The following is a 16,088-nucleotide window of genomic DNA, read 5'->3' on the forward strand; positions in this document are numbered from 1 at the left end:
ATGACCATCACTCTACTGCCAGCGAACAGTCTCTACACAATAGCTCAAATCATCCGCCAGAAAATTGCCTTCGTCAACTTTGCGCCCTTCCCCATGACTCTTCAGGCCATCTCTGTATGAAGTGCAAAAGTTTGCCGCGTAGAGTGGACGACCTGACAATGGAATTGCGTAAAGTACGGCATGCCATTGATGCCTTGTTATAGACATCCCCAGAGTGGGTCCTGGACCAGAGTGGGTCCTGGACCAGAGTGGGTCCTGGACCAGAGTAGGTCCTGAGCCAAGGTGGGTCCTGGGCCAGAGTGAGTAATAGGCTAGGGTGGATTCCAGGCCAGAGTGGGCACTAAACCAGGGTGGGCACTAGGCCAGACTGAGTCCCAGACCAGAGTGGGTTCCAAACCAGAGTGGGTCCCCAGGTCAGAGTGGGCACAAGGCTAAAGTGGGTATTAGGGAAAGTTACTACGCCAGAGTGGACACTAGGCCAGAATGACTTAAACTCACCCATCTGGTGGTGAGGGGCTCTGGGTGGCGATGCGGGCAAGCACATGGAGAGTGTTGTAGAGGTCAGCCTCATTAAGGACATTACTCTGTTTCTCATCAATCAGGAAGCGCTTGACCACATTCATGGCAAAGGCCACAGCAGTGTAGTTTAGACCATTCTCCATCGACTGGGGAGAGAGGGACAAGTGATTTGTTAATGTTTGACAACACTGCATGTGCCCACACTTCAACTTGCATCATACAAAGTACACGTTTATTTTATACTACAGATATTTCATCCATCTTACAAGTGCAGATGTTTAAGTGATTTGAAAACATATAACAATACCTGATTTATCTATCAACTTGGACAAACCTCAATTTTTTATATTCAGAAATATCCATACCCACACAATGGACTTGATACTCTTTCACCTAACAATCATCTTACTTTTCAGATATTTTGGAACTCACTGAACGAAATAGATGTAAGAGACCACTAACAAATAATCATGTATTTTGTTGCCCACCATTCAAGGACCACATTTGACATAAATGGTAATGAATTACATTTTTTATAGGGAGTTCCCTGACCATGGCTTGGCATATCAGCATGAAGCCACACTGAGATTACATCTATACAGATACTAAAGTAAAGAAGTTACAGAGAGAGGTTCTGTACACTTCACATGCACACAACATCAGGGTAAATAACCACAAGTAAACATCCCCCCCCCCCTTTCCTCAAGTGTACTGTTGCTGCTTCAATTGGAAAAGAACCTCCAACACTGCAACCCCAAATTTAGATCCATTAGTCCATTGACATACTATAAAACCATACAAAAATTGGAGCCATACATACATAAATGTTGTGAGGTAGAAACAGATATAGCAGGGAGAGCTCACCGTTGCAATGTGCAGGTCAAAGGTCTGCAGGTTGAGAAGATGAGTTCTCAGAAGCTGTTCTATTGCATCCAGGTTGTGTTTCCTCTCACTGCTGGTCTCGCACACAACTCTAGTGATATAAAAAACAGGTGGTGGTAGCTTTATTGAGAGTACTTGAAGAAAAAAAAAGTATGAGAAAATCTGAAACTTAAAAGAAAAAAGTCTGAAGTACAGTAAACTGAACATTTCAATACATTTGAACTGAAAAACAAAACAAAACCTGAAAAGTGGGTTTAGGGCAGAGTAAAAAAGTCTGAAAGCAAATTAAACTATCACATCCCTGATAAAGAAAAATATAATCATCATGATTCTTTGGCAAATAATTCCAGTGAAATTGTAAGACTGGTGGTTATAAGGATCATACCATAAACTTACAGAATACAATGCTGGTAGAATTTAAAAACAAAAACAAAAACAAAAAACAGGTGGCCAATTCTCCCTATTACATATAGCTCTCCGAATCTGAAGGCGTGTGACGCTCTAATTTTTTTTACCTTTAATTCTTGGGATATAAACTTCCGATTATGAACGCGCAATGTGTAAATGTACATTTTTATGCACATTGAACGCTGAAGTACTAGTATTCACAGATCGTATCAAATTCTGTCTTATAATCTGTCGAATAATAGAATTATTTTCTAATCTGTAACTTTACATTTGATGAATGGGATTCTTCTGCAAAGCGGCCCAATGCTGGGCCGATGATGCAAAACAACGAAATTGTGGAAAATGTCTATAGATGAAGGACGTGACATGGGTAAACCGCAAAACCGGAAGTGTACGTCCAAAGAGCGATCAATCAGATATCGATATCGCAAGGTGATATCGCTTAATATCGGCTATATGCGATAGGGAGTATTGGGCATCATGAAGACATCGTCTTTCATCTTTGTCCTACCTGGTGACCTGCTTGTTGGTCCACTGTGGACCATAGGCCCGCTGGTCTTGGAGTGACTTGAGGACTAGGATGTGGGCGTCTCTGTATCGGATGGCTGCACTGTGCTCCAGGGAGATGACTATGTAGCCTTCTAGGAGACCTTCCACAGCCTAGGGACAACCATGACAGAATACGGTCTCGTCATTGGTACAACAACTCTTGATGGTTGAAATGAATTACTTCATATCCACTGTTGAGTTTACAAATTGCTAGAAGTAGTGCACGAGGACAATAAAATGCTGATTGATACCTGGAAGTGAAATGCTGCAGATTAAATAGAGTTTACCGCAACACAATGCCAAACATTGTAAATACCACGATTCCTTTATATGGCGTGCACACAGTAGGGTATCATTATTATGCCTTCCCCACTATGAAATACTCTCCACAAATTAGCACTTTAAATCAGTGAGAATGTGATTGTGCTTTAGATATGCTTTGCATATCTATAATTCCTAAGGAGTATGACAACTCAAAAGAGAGAAATTGTACTGACAAAATCATATTCTATGATGCTTTTAATAGTCAAAATGAATGCAAGTACTGCTCAAAGAATCTTAGAATAAACCCACATCACTCCACAAGGCAGTCATGTGCACTTTCTGAAGCTGTATCAAGCCATCCAATTCAAATTACAGAATGACAAATTTGACATCATTTGTAGCTAATCCTTACAAATACCCATTGAACCAGGAGTAAAGAGTGGGATCTGTAGTAAGTAGTCAACCAAATCCAATGGATACCTCATATAGGCCTAAGTTTCTCTTAAATATATCCCAGCCTGGCTAAAGGCCACCGCACACTACGTGACTTTGCCACCATTCACTGATTGTTCAACCAAGCAACCATAAGTGTGACATCACCAGCCTTGCCAGTTTCCATTTGTGCCGTCACTATGCCAGTCCTAGTCAAATTTCCACAACTGGTCATGGACTTTCAGCCAATCATGCTACAGTATTATGTGCTGATGATGCCAGTACAGTCATAAGCTGACATTGTAGCTGTGTAGTCTGATCGCATAGAGTGCGGTGTCAAGTCGCGCAACTGGTCGTGCGACAAGGCTTGCCTCCAGAGTCATGCGACTTGAGGCAGGGTGTTACATAAGCACTTGCCCCGAAAATCTAATTCGGGCAAGTGTTTTTGAACAATGAGAACAAATGCTTGCCCGAATTGGGCAAGCAAAAAAGTTTTGAAGACACCGTTTTTTTTCCTTTATTCCCCCAACAAACCCACAAAGTCAACCATACAGAAGCCCTACTATAATAGCTGTTTAGTGATGCAACACATCATTTCAGCAACCTTCCAACACTTCCTTGAAGAAGCCCCGATGCATTTCAACGGCAAAACTTGATCAGACCAAGTTTGTGGTGGTGGATTCAAGTGATAGTGTTTTATTAAGCCCTTGACTTACACATTATTTTCTATATTATTTCCTTATATTTTGGACTTTCTTTTCGGGCAAGATTCGGGCAAGTGTTTCACAGCAAATTTGAAAATCTGTTTGCCCGACCGGGCAAGTGGTGAATAAAGTTACGTAGCACCCTGTTTGAGGGGTTGTGTAGAGGGCAGTGACATTTAGAAGGACCCTAGTCTTACCTTCTGCAGACAGGCCACAGCGGTGACTATCTCCCTGGAGTTTCTGGCTACCATGACAGACTCTAGGAGGTTGTGGAGGATCTGGGCGTGTTGTCCCTGGGGCATCATCTGACCGATGTACTGAAGGTGCTGATCAATCTCAGCGATGCACTTGTCATAGATCTGGGTGATTTCATCTACGGCGTATGACTATACCGGGGTGAAGAGATTCATGCAAATCCACAAATTATCACGCTGCAAATGGTTATCAGATGTTTGTATGAATCCCTTCCCTCATCTGTATGTTCAATGTGTTATATCTTACAAATAAACCTCAACTCCTTCAAGTTGATGAAATTCTTCCATAGAGATGTTTTCGCAGTACCTGCTGCATGCTATAAGGATTAGAACCAGCACTTGCTGTTAGGGAAGCTTGGTGGTCTAGTGGATAAGCCACCTGTCTGGAGATCAGGAGGTCGTAGTGTACACCCATGATTTCTTTTATCATGGCTACTACTAAAACACTGATCAATTCAGTGCCTATTTACGTTGATGGAGGGCAATTTGTCAATCAGTTGCAACCTCAACTACTACTTGAGCTCATTCTTTAATCAATGTGTACTTTTTCTTTTTCAAGTTTTCTGTATCTACATACCTCACTATCTACCTTTCCATATTTCCATTTTATCTGTGGTCACAAAAGTATCTATCTAATACTCATACATCTTTCCATCCATCCATCTCTCTGTCATTTATATACACACATATTCATTTTATTAATATACACTGTCAATCTTATAGAATAAATAAAGACAGAATAAACTGACCAGAAAGAATATAAATCATTAGTGGAAAAGTGAGCAAAGAAAATGGGATTCCATCGGGAGTCGAACCCGAGACTTCCGGATTGCTAGACCAGTGCTCTACCGACTGAGCTATAGAAAGCCCTAGTACAGTGTTCGTCCCAGAAACCCTTCATTCTCAATGCTCGGGTGGTCAGAAGCTATAGCAGTGTGTTTGTGTGTGACACACACGCACACACTTAAACCTGGCATAAACCCGAAGGATAATTCAAATTGGGGATAAATGCGAGGGATCACCGAAGTGATGCAGCTTTTTGAGTTTGTAACAAATAAAGACAGAATAAACTGACCAGAGAGAATATAAATTATTAGTGGAAAAGTGAGCAAAGAAAATGGGATTCCATCGGGAGTCGAACCCGAGACCTCCGGATTGCTAGACCAGTGCTCTACCGACTGAGCTATAGAAAGCCCTAGTGCAGTGTTCGTCCAAGAAACCCTTCATTCTCAATGCTCGGGTGGTCAGAAGCTATAGTAGTGTGTTTGTGTGTGACACACACGCACACACTTAAACCTGGCATAAACCCGAAGGATAATTCAAATTGGGGATAAATGCGAGGGATCACCGAAGTGATGCAGCTTTTTGAGTTTGTAACAAATAAAGACAGAATAAACTGACCAGAAAGAATATAAATTATTAGTGGAAAAGTTTTCCACTAATGATCTTATAGAATCTTACAAAATACAATTTATCTGGCAATCCTCCTCAGTACTGCAGACTACTAGGACACCATGAAAAGATAAACGTGTCATCAAATCACATGATTGTGGATTAAAATCTTCAAACAGACATAAAAACTCAACTCTGAGAGTTGCCATACCTGGGTCAGCTTGGCCAGAAACCCCGGTGGCTGGTTGGCCTCTGGTGTAGGGAGGAAGCCTGGGATGCTGCGGGCAAACTCTTCATAGACAGCTATCTGGCCCTGGGGCACTCCACCAACCTGCATGATGGCACACAATCAGCAATAGCAATGTCATCATCTACTACACAACAAAAATAGTATTTTAGTTTGATTTGTTTCCTTGGCGTCAAAAAGGATGTTACCCCATGTTATTACGCTCACAGCGCTCAAGACCACATCATAATTTTGGTCACTGGAATCAAACCGCCATGTTCACTTCACTTCCTGGGGAATGTTTAAGGTAGTGCACACAATTTGTTCATAATATGATTGTGTGTGAATTGGCTAGAGTTATAAACTGAGTAAACTTTCATTTATTTTCATTCAGTATATAAAGTAGATATAGACCAACTTTATTTAGGGCACTGTTGATATTCTTGTCCCTTGGGATCTAAATCCAATGTTGTCTATATAAGCATACTTGCTACCTCCAACCACAGTGACACTGGACTTCTGCCAAGTTACCACCTCATACACATGGCATAGGAGCATTGTTGATAGAGTATTCTACTCAGGATTGGAACCCAGGACTTTCCATGTTGAAAGCACAGTGTGCAATCCACTAGACCTTGAAACCTCTACATGGGCATGGGAGGTCACAATCTTAAGAAGCAGGACATGTCACCTTTCAAGATGCTTCTGCAAAGGATTCTAACAGGCCATTTAAAATGTCTTTCGAGTCAGTATAGAAATACTTGTACATGGGTTTACAAACAAAGAGAGCAAGAAAAAGAGCAACAAGATGCTACATATATCTATTTGAATCCCTTTGACGTTAAGAGTTTCCCCAACATGTGGCTGGGTTTGTCCTGACCTTGAGTCGGATCTGTTCAGGCATCCTCTCTGCCTGGTATGTCAGCACCACTGGGTCACAGTAGCGTCGGTTCTCGTTCCTCGCATGCTTGCGGAGCTCAATCTCCTGTAAGTGTGAAAGAAGAAATACGTTAGATGCACCATGACCCCCGTATCTTTTACAGGTCACATCTTTCTTAGATATTCCTTATCTATATTTGGTCTAGTTTGTACATGGTGACAGTAGCCTCATTCCTGCTGAAGGTATCATATGGCTGTGAAGGCCAAATCATTTTCAGTCCTTCCATACGAGGATAAATCAATACAGGAACAGTTTCCATTACCTAAAAATATCTGGTTGTCAGTCTTGGCAAAGATGGAATCACTTGATGAAGAACAAGACCAAGTGCATCATTTCTTGATGATGCTCATCATTGTATTCATTGTTTGAGTGTGCCCATGGTGCTATATTGTTTACTTCAGAAGATCTAAGTTTTGTGAGGAAAAAGTCTTTCCCATAGAGTAGAAGTATCACTTTCTCCCTCACAGTCATACACTTCCTATCTAGGAATTCACTCATATTCCTCATCATATGGTCTTCTAAATTTCTCCAGCAAGACTGCATAGGCTCCTTATAACAATTATCATCTGCTACTAATTCCATATAGGTAAACATTATGTCCTGCTGGCCAAGTTTTCAAACTTTCTTTACTATCTGTTTAAAAAAAAACAAAACATGGTGGATATCTTTTACAAGTATAAGCAGTGACTTACAGTAGACAACCGACGGTCCATCTCTGGAATAGCCTTCTCCACAGCACACTTCTGGATGAAGCAACAGGCAAGCTCTACGTTGTCATTGGCGACGACTGTGGCCGCTTGCTCTATGAGCTCTTTCTGCTGAGGAGTGCCTCCCTGTGGTTTTAATCGAGATGAGAAAACAAGATGAGTTATCAGCCAAAAAGGGGTATTTTTGGTGAAAAAAACAAACAGTATTTTCTAAAGCTTTCCTCCAATAGACGTGTGTGGTAATACAGTTCGACCTCGATTATCCGGCCTCATTTTATCCGGAAATCTCTATTATCCGGACGTGTTCACGCAGTGAAGGACTTTTTTTTTTCATCCAAAAATTGATAAAAAACATTGACTTTAAACTCAATTAAAATTTCTAAAAACTCACACGATTTACCTACAATATTCCCAACAGAACTAACATAAATTCACACCACATTATCATTGTAAAAGCAAGGGACTACAATTTTGCACAGGCTAGCATAGATTACACCACCGTTGCGGGGCACTGGGACGGCAGCTTGGACGGCAGCTATATACATTAACATTGTGTCTCCCATATCCGGCCAATTCGCTTATCCGGATGAGCACCGGTCCAGACATGGCCGGATAATCAAGGTCGAACTGTACAATTTGGGAAAAACGGTATTTTCCATGAAACCTGCAGTGTTTTGGCATAGAACAGCACAAACTACTGCAGAAAAAAACAAAACAAAACAAACCAAAAACTACCAGCTGGCATGTCTGTAGAGAGACTTCATCTTACCTTGAGAGCTGCCACACAAGCGTGCTTGAAGTTATTAATGATGCTGAAGATGAGGGGCTCATGACATGTGATCATAGCCATACCTGCTGTCAGATTCCTCACCATATGATGAGCAGCTAGCCTCATTCGGTTCTCCTCGGGGTCCAGGGCAAAGTCCTGTCAGTGGGGAAAATAGGTTTCAGGGCATGAAGACTCGCAATATGCTTGCTTTCAATTCTTATCAAACGCTCTTACCTCTACATCCACTGTTTTTACTTCGTTTTGTTTGGTATTTGTATCCTTTTACTTCGTAGCCATCATACATCCACGTGCACAAATCAACTTTTAAGCAACCTAGCATTTTCGGATGAGAGACACAAAATAACCATTTCATTGATTAACTCTTAACAAGGATCTGGAGGAATGTGACTTTGACTGAGAAAACTTGACTTTCCTGCCCGAAGGTTAGATCACAATGAATACCACTCCTGCTCAGACTGTGCAATCTGAACGAGTGCTGAATTGATGCATGCTGATATCAGAGATCCCTCCCTTCCAAACTGTACATGGTAAATATTACACAAATGAGTTAATATATATTCCATGATGAGACTTGAAAAAGCCTTTTCATTTCCAAAGCCACAAGATATGTGACATTCAACAAGAGATCCAGGAGTCTCGCGCTCAACCGAGTATCGCAAGTTCACCTGAAGGATGGTGCCAGAGCCTTTGGCTCAAGTGTGTTGAAAATTGGACTAAAGCTGTGAAAATAAGAGTTTTGTAAACAAAGAAGCTGGGCAATATTTCCTGGCTCTGTAAAGTGAAAGGATCCATACCTTTTTGACAATCTGCTCACAGGTGCTGAGAGCTATCTTGATGGAGCGGTCCACCACTGGGTGAACAAGTTCCTGCACCGCCCTCTCCACAGCTGGCCGAACACAGTTCCGTAGCTGTGGCTGGTTTTGGAATAGCACCAGCTGGTGGGAACAAGCACACAAAACCAAGAATGCATTACACTATATGAGAACTCTACCAACTCCTTGCTACACAACAGTCTTTACCTTAATCTCTCTATTCACATTATGAATTGCTATTTAATATGAACAGCTGTCCAATCACAATAATTTACTGGATAGAATGAATGGGATAGGTATCTGCCTCTATGTCATTTGGCCTAAGGAGTTCTCCTGCATGAAGGACAATACTAATTATCAACAAACACTAACCTTTCACCAAACTGTAAAGCATTGTTCGGAAAGGACAACACTAAAATTATTCTGCAATACCCTCCTCCTCTCCCATCCCCTCCCCCCTCTCGTTTTCCATTGCCACTGTCAAGAATGGAGAAATAAAGGATGATTTAGGACACAATTAGCATTCAATACAAATCCAGAACAAGCTTGTAATCTTTGCGCCTTCACTTTCTCTTGCATCTCAACCTACATGGACAAAATAACATCCCTGGCAGTACTGTGATTCTTGAGGTCATGATGTCAAAACCAATATTCTTACTCAACTTTGTCTATGATACCACAGTGCGGTTGCCCAGAGGCCTTAACGTTACTCACCTGTCCATTGGCTGTGATGTGTGGGGCAATGCCATTGAGGCTCGATGTGTTGAGATCCTGGAAGCTGAATTGAGGTAAGGGTGAGGGTGTGGCTGGTAGCGATGGTGTTGGTGGCGTCGGCACTGATGACCCAATGCCTGTCATGGGAACAGGTTTGAAAGAGATGAAAATATAGAACTCAATGTGTCGATCGTGATCCAGATTTCTGGGTGAATCACACACAGATAATCTTCACATGAACGGGCAAATTTACACACAATAGTGGGAGCTACAAACATACCTGTCTCAACTGCCAGAGTGGCGCGATAGAGCAGTACACTGAAGCAAGGAGTAATGAATCTTGTTCTGTTTTTTAATTGACATCTACAAAATGTGTAGCAAGGTGTTTTCTCCACTTCCCTTTTACAAAATAGCGAGCTGATTCTACATGCTGTAAACCAAAATATCAATTTATCAGGACTGTCAAAAATGGAGAGTTTAAAGAGACAAAGATCATGAAGTAGAAACATCCACACCCAACATTATCATTCTTTGAAAATCTGCACAACGGTTGCTAAAATGAAATCAAGATATCTTAATCTACAAGATTACTAAGAAGTAACGATGCCATGGAACAAACATACAAACATACATCAGTACAAACAAACATAGAGTGGAGTAAACGGATGACTTACCATGCTCCCCTGCGAGGGAGCTGTTGGGGACCTGAGGCAGAGCTCCTACTAGTCCTGTGGATGATGACGGAGGGTTGTCCTGGCCCATGTTGACAGAGATACCAAAGGCTCCGCCCTCCATGAATTTCTTGGAAGTTGTCAGTTTGTGTGGGATGAGGCGCACCATCTCTAGGTCTTTGAGATACATGCCTGGCTTCAAGTCCTGGACAGAGGAAGGATACACAACAAAAAATTCACATTCTACACATTTGGTGAGCCAAATGGTGTTTCGGCAAAATGGTGAACCACTTTGAAAGCATTTTGTGATATTACAGGTCTTTATCACATACACTTGAAAAGATAAGAATTAAGAGCATTATCAATGTCTTTAGATAAATTGTATTAACGATCTTTTAAAATAGTATCTATATTAATGATATTCATCACCCAGGCATTTAATCCTCAGTTTTGGCACATTGAAGGAATTTGATTTACTGTATTGTGATCCACTTGTCACATCACTGCTCATTAAATGTTTGCTAAAATGTTGACATTTACTATATTGTAATGTCTGAACTGATAAATACACATTATACATTGGGCTTTCAATGAGAGATACCTAGTAACGTACTGAAATAAAGAAATAAGGATATCACGAGCACACAAAATGATGCTGAAAATACAAAACTTACATCCATGGTGATGCCCAGGTTTTTGCAGAGGACCTCGATCTCAAACTTGAGGTTGAGCTTGAGGTTGGCTTCCTGATGCAGCTCACCCAGGACGTTCATGACAGCCATGGTCCAGGGGTTCGGCGGCTTGAAGATGCGACTCTTCATGCATGCCTCTATCACCTTGGCAACAAAAGGGACTACATAGAGGAGCTCTGCTTGACCCTTGTGGTACGCCTCCAGGAGCAAGGCCTTCAAGTCAAGATCCTGGAAATTGCATACAAGACACAGGTGATAAACGGATTAGAGAATTCAATTCATCATAGCAATTCCCTCCCATTACTCTCAAGCTAAAATCAACATCACATTTCAAGAGTCTTATGCCATACACTCTAATTTTCATATTTCTAATGCACAGAATTTAGAGCATTTTCTAGAACAGCAAAAGCAAAATACAGAAGAAACACATAATCAGGCTGTCAGAAAAGGTTGGGATATGTCATACATTCACACAAACAATCTTTAATGAAATTTCACTAGAAAGAAATAATTTGTAAATAAATGTGTCAGGTTATCTGGCTTTCTGCAGCAACTCTGCAAGAATGACGTAATTCTGACAGGCACCTAGTTTGAACAGGATCACACAGGAAAGAGAAATGGTTTACATCCAAGAGAAGGAAAATCAGAACAATTTCCAAGATGACTGCTATTGGAGAGAACTTACCCACACAAACACAAAATATTTTTTGGGACACCGGGAGATTAAGACTGGCTGTAAGAACTTACCAGCTGCAGAATGGGTTTGTTTTTAGCCAATGTCAGCTTGCCAAGCCAGTGACCAAGGTTCTTCAGCAGGGTTCTGTCTGAGAAGTTGGAGTCACTCTTGTTCGATGCCAGCAGGACCTATGATAAGGAGAAAGGTAAGACATTCATAGCTATGTCACATGATGAAGCAATGGGCAGTTTAAAGCAGTCACACGCCCATTTCATAGTCTAAGTATGGGAAATAAGCCTTAGTATGCATAAAAGGAATTCCTCATGCATAAATGTGGGGTACAATGCATTTTTGGCATTTTGAACATAAACATGCAGGACTGGTGTCTAAAGAGCTAAGGAACAAGACAACGGCAAAATTCTCCTAAGCTGCTGAAAGCATTTCACTGCAATGAGAACAATACAGAATTTGTACATGTGTTTCTACAGCACACACTAACATTTTTCTAATGCTTCATTATTCATGAAGTTAGCGGTTCCTTGATTTTCTCTCCTTATTCATGATTAGGTCCTAAAATTATTTTAACATGTATCATCAAATGTTCATTACCCTCTGTTTCTTTTTACTACATTGTCTTCTTTCCTCACATTCTGAGTCTCATCATAAGCAAGACATTAAAAATGATTTTGAATTTAGTGGAATTGCTACATCAAATAATTAATAGATATTTCAGCATTGCTTGATCAAACATCTTGAAACACATAGCATCTCTACTTTGACATAAGCATGCTGAATACTGTAAACCACAAACATTAGCGGCATGAAACTTGTGCGAATTGGAGCCGACAGCTGTTCTTGCGGCATGACATTTGGCGACTGGCCACTGGCATTCAATGCATTGTGTAGTCAAGAACTTTTGCATGAATCTTACTTTTGCAGATCATGGCTCCTTGCAAAATTCGCCAAAGTTTCATGCACGCAATAATTTCTGGTTTTACGGTACTTGAAAGTGAGTTTACCCCAATGTTCCTGTAGGTCTCTCGAAGGACGAGCTCCCCAAGCCTCGCCAACTTGAGCTGGTCTACAAAGTTGGAGTAGAGGGCGTGGAAGTTGGTCTCAATACTGGCCCTCTTCATGACAAGGTACTGGGCTATCCACTCCACATGTTCATCAGTCATGTGCTCCTTCATCTCTTCACACTGTAGGGTTACAAGGCAGGCAAAACATAAATGAGAATGATGATGATGGTGATGGTGATGATGAAGATGGTGATGATGGTGATGGTGATGATGGTGATGATGATGATGATGGTGATGGTGGTGATGGTAATGATGGTGATGGTAATGATGGTGATGGTGATGATGGTGATGGTGATGGTAATGATGGTGATGGTGATGATGGTGATGGTGATGGTGATGATAGTGGTGGTGATGATAATGGTGGTGGTGATGATGATGGTGATGGTGGTGATGATGATGATGATGATGATGATGATGATGGTGATGATGATGATGATGATGATGGTAAGTAGCATTAGTTGTGATGATGGTGGTGATGATGGCGAAGATGGCAATGATAGTGATGATGGCGATGGTGGTGCTGATGGTGATGATGGCGATGATGATGATGACAATGACAACGACAACAGAAACACGAATACCAAGACTACCGGTGCTCCCTCACTTTCCCAAAACTGCACAATTACACAGCAAGCTAAACATAGATGCCAGTAATTACTGGGCTACCAACTTTCAGACACTACAATCAGACATATTCCATGAAGCTTTCACAGAGGTACAGGTATGTTACATGTATCTCACTGGGAAAATTGATTCCCAAACTAGAAAGGCTGTGGTATTTCTTTGTCCAGAAGCAGAGAGAGATTTAATTTCTCAGGAAGACTCCTGCATAAGCAGGGAGACCTGCCAGATCTGTGATTACAATGACGTTGCTGATGACAGTTTCACAGGAAAACTACTTGTCCTTGTCTCATTATACTCTATCAAATAGAGATCAAATACAGATGACAATACTTAACGCTAATGAAGCTATATCAATCATACTAATATTGAAGATACTTACCTTCTGTATAAGGTTGACTTGGGACAGGTTGTTGAAGATGAAGGCTATCTTGTCTTGGACCTGTTCTGATGGTGGTTTGATTTCTTCGTTGGGCGTGGCAACCAGCAGGGTGTCAATGTTGGTGGTGTTTGCAATGGAAGGCTGTATAATAGGGTGGAGGAAAGAACACTGACGTTTGAACAACTGTTGAATGTGACTCGATGACTATGAGGGTAAAGAGTCTGTACAGCCAGTCTATACTTACTGGAATACTTCAAAACAATGCCAAACTTTTTGTACATGATCTACAGCAAAGATCTAATGCTTTTATTTCAAATTTGACAATAAGACAATGAAGGGTATAAAGGGTTTTGTAGATTTGATAATTTCAAGCAAATATTAGGCTGACAATGATATGAAATTAAAAGTTGACCCCCCCCCCCAAAAAAAAAAAAACAAGACAAAACAAAACAAAACAAAACAAAACAAATCAAAGCAAAACAGAACAGGAATGAAAGTGAATTGTCATTTCTCAAAGATTGTTAAATCACCCTAGGAGGCACAGGTCATTTCAGCTGGACTGGACAACAGAATAATGAACAAGATATAAAACAAGAAATAATTTTTATTTTCCATGTCATATGCACCATGATTAGAAATGTCATACAAATGTTGTCAAGAACCCTCCTGGCAGTCAACTGCTGATGTTTACCTTTGGGGCAGCTTTGGCGATGGGCTTGATGGCTGACACAGCCGTAGTGGACGTAGCCGGCTTGGTGGTGGTCAGGATCGAGGACGTAGCTGTGGTCATAGTGGGTGTCGTGGTGGTCGCTGCTATCGGCTGCTGCCGGCTCACGATCGGTGGCTCTGAAGACTGCTGTCCATATGTCACATACTGTGGGAGAGACATATAGTTACGTAACAGTGCCTTAACTTTACTATATAAGTTACGATCATAACATTTGACGAAAACCTTCAATGAGCGTGTACATATTAAACAAAATTTAATAAACAAGCTCAAATTCCTTCACTGATTTCTTGTCACAGCGACAACTCCACACACAAGCTGTTAGACCACATGAATCCATTCACCTGCTTTTTCTGCCATCTTAGAATTGGAGGATTAATTCTTCTGCTAAGTACTTTTCAAGAGATGAGTCACTTTAAAGAGCAAAGCAAAAACAGAACTTACCAATATACCATAAAACACTAATCTTATGCACAATCCTAATGCCCAGTAGATACATCTGCACAACTACCTCAACTGTCTATAACAACTTTTTCCTATTCAAGGTAGCCAATTACCTCCTGACTCTCAACACTAACTCTACTTCAGTGGGAATCCCAACTTGTAAGCACATGATAGGAAGCAAGCTGGATTAGCCCCCCCCCCCCCCCAATGTTTCCCCTCTCTGAGATGCTCTAGGAATTGCTTGAAGTCTATCACAACTTTTTCTATCCAAGGTTGCCAACTACCACTTGACTCTTTGACACAAACTGCAGTTCAGTGGGGAATTCCCAATGGTAAGCACATGACAGGAAGCAAGCTGGTTGAGGGAAATCCCCTGCCCCCTGGAATATCTCACCTCAATCAGATGCTCTGGGAATTGCTTGAAGTGAGGAATGGAGGCCACATGGGAGCAGTACTGGGCAAAGTCTTTCAGCCGTAGCTTGAACTTGTCCAGGGCAGCGATGCCAAACATGTACATCTTGCTGTTGTGGGCTTTTCGCAGCGCTTCTAGCACGTAGCGCAGAGCAATGCCCAAGGCCATGAATCTGCAAGGACAGATAAATTACATTGCATATTACATAGACTTCATCATCTGAAGTAGTAATACATGAATATTTGGTAAACAGAATTTTTCAATCAAAATACCATTCTCATTTCCCTGGGTAAACCTCTACAGAACTAGCCAATATCATGCAAATTGTATTTCTCACTCTCAGCATTGCAAAAGAGTACTGAAAAACAAGGGAATTTCATTTCCTCTAGGCATGGTACAAATAAAATTACTTTCTCTCTGTCCGTCTGTGTGTCTCTTTCGCTTGGTGAAAATATGTCCTACTGCATTGCTTGGATATTTTTTTCTGATTGGTCTAGACATGAGATTTCATTCACATCACAGTGTACAATAAGTGTGATGATACTTTATCCCAACAACGCTAGCAGCCAAGCAGTACTGCTTTTATTCTACACAGTCCCCTGAAGTGATATTATATTAACAAAAATTGAAAGTTGTCAGTTCAACAAATATTACAAGTTTTCAGCTCAATTAAGATTGTTCTGCAGAAAATATTCTCTCAGTCTAATGAAAGAATATGTCACCTTAATACTTGTGCATGTGTTATTGCGTTTCAGCATACATGGTACTTAACGATCTCTGTTACAAATGAT

The 16,088-nt window shown here is 41.1% G+C and overlaps 1 pseudogene; it reads right to left on the bottom strand.

Annotated features, from left to right (window-relative positions):
• LOC139727283 (CCR4-NOT transcription complex subunit 1-like) overlaps window positions 1–16,088 on the bottom strand; it is a 67,804-nt pseudogene that overhangs the window by 14,262 nt on the left and 37,454 nt on the right.

Source organism: Diadema antillarum, unplaced genomic scaffold, assembly GCF_040938485.1.
Source record: "Diadema antillarum isolate AM-2024a unplaced genomic scaffold, OU_Dant_1.0 scf00000017, whole genome shotgun sequence".
Classification (NCBI taxonomy): domain Eukaryota; kingdom Metazoa; phylum Echinodermata; class Echinoidea; order Diadematoida; family Diadematidae; genus Diadema; species Diadema antillarum.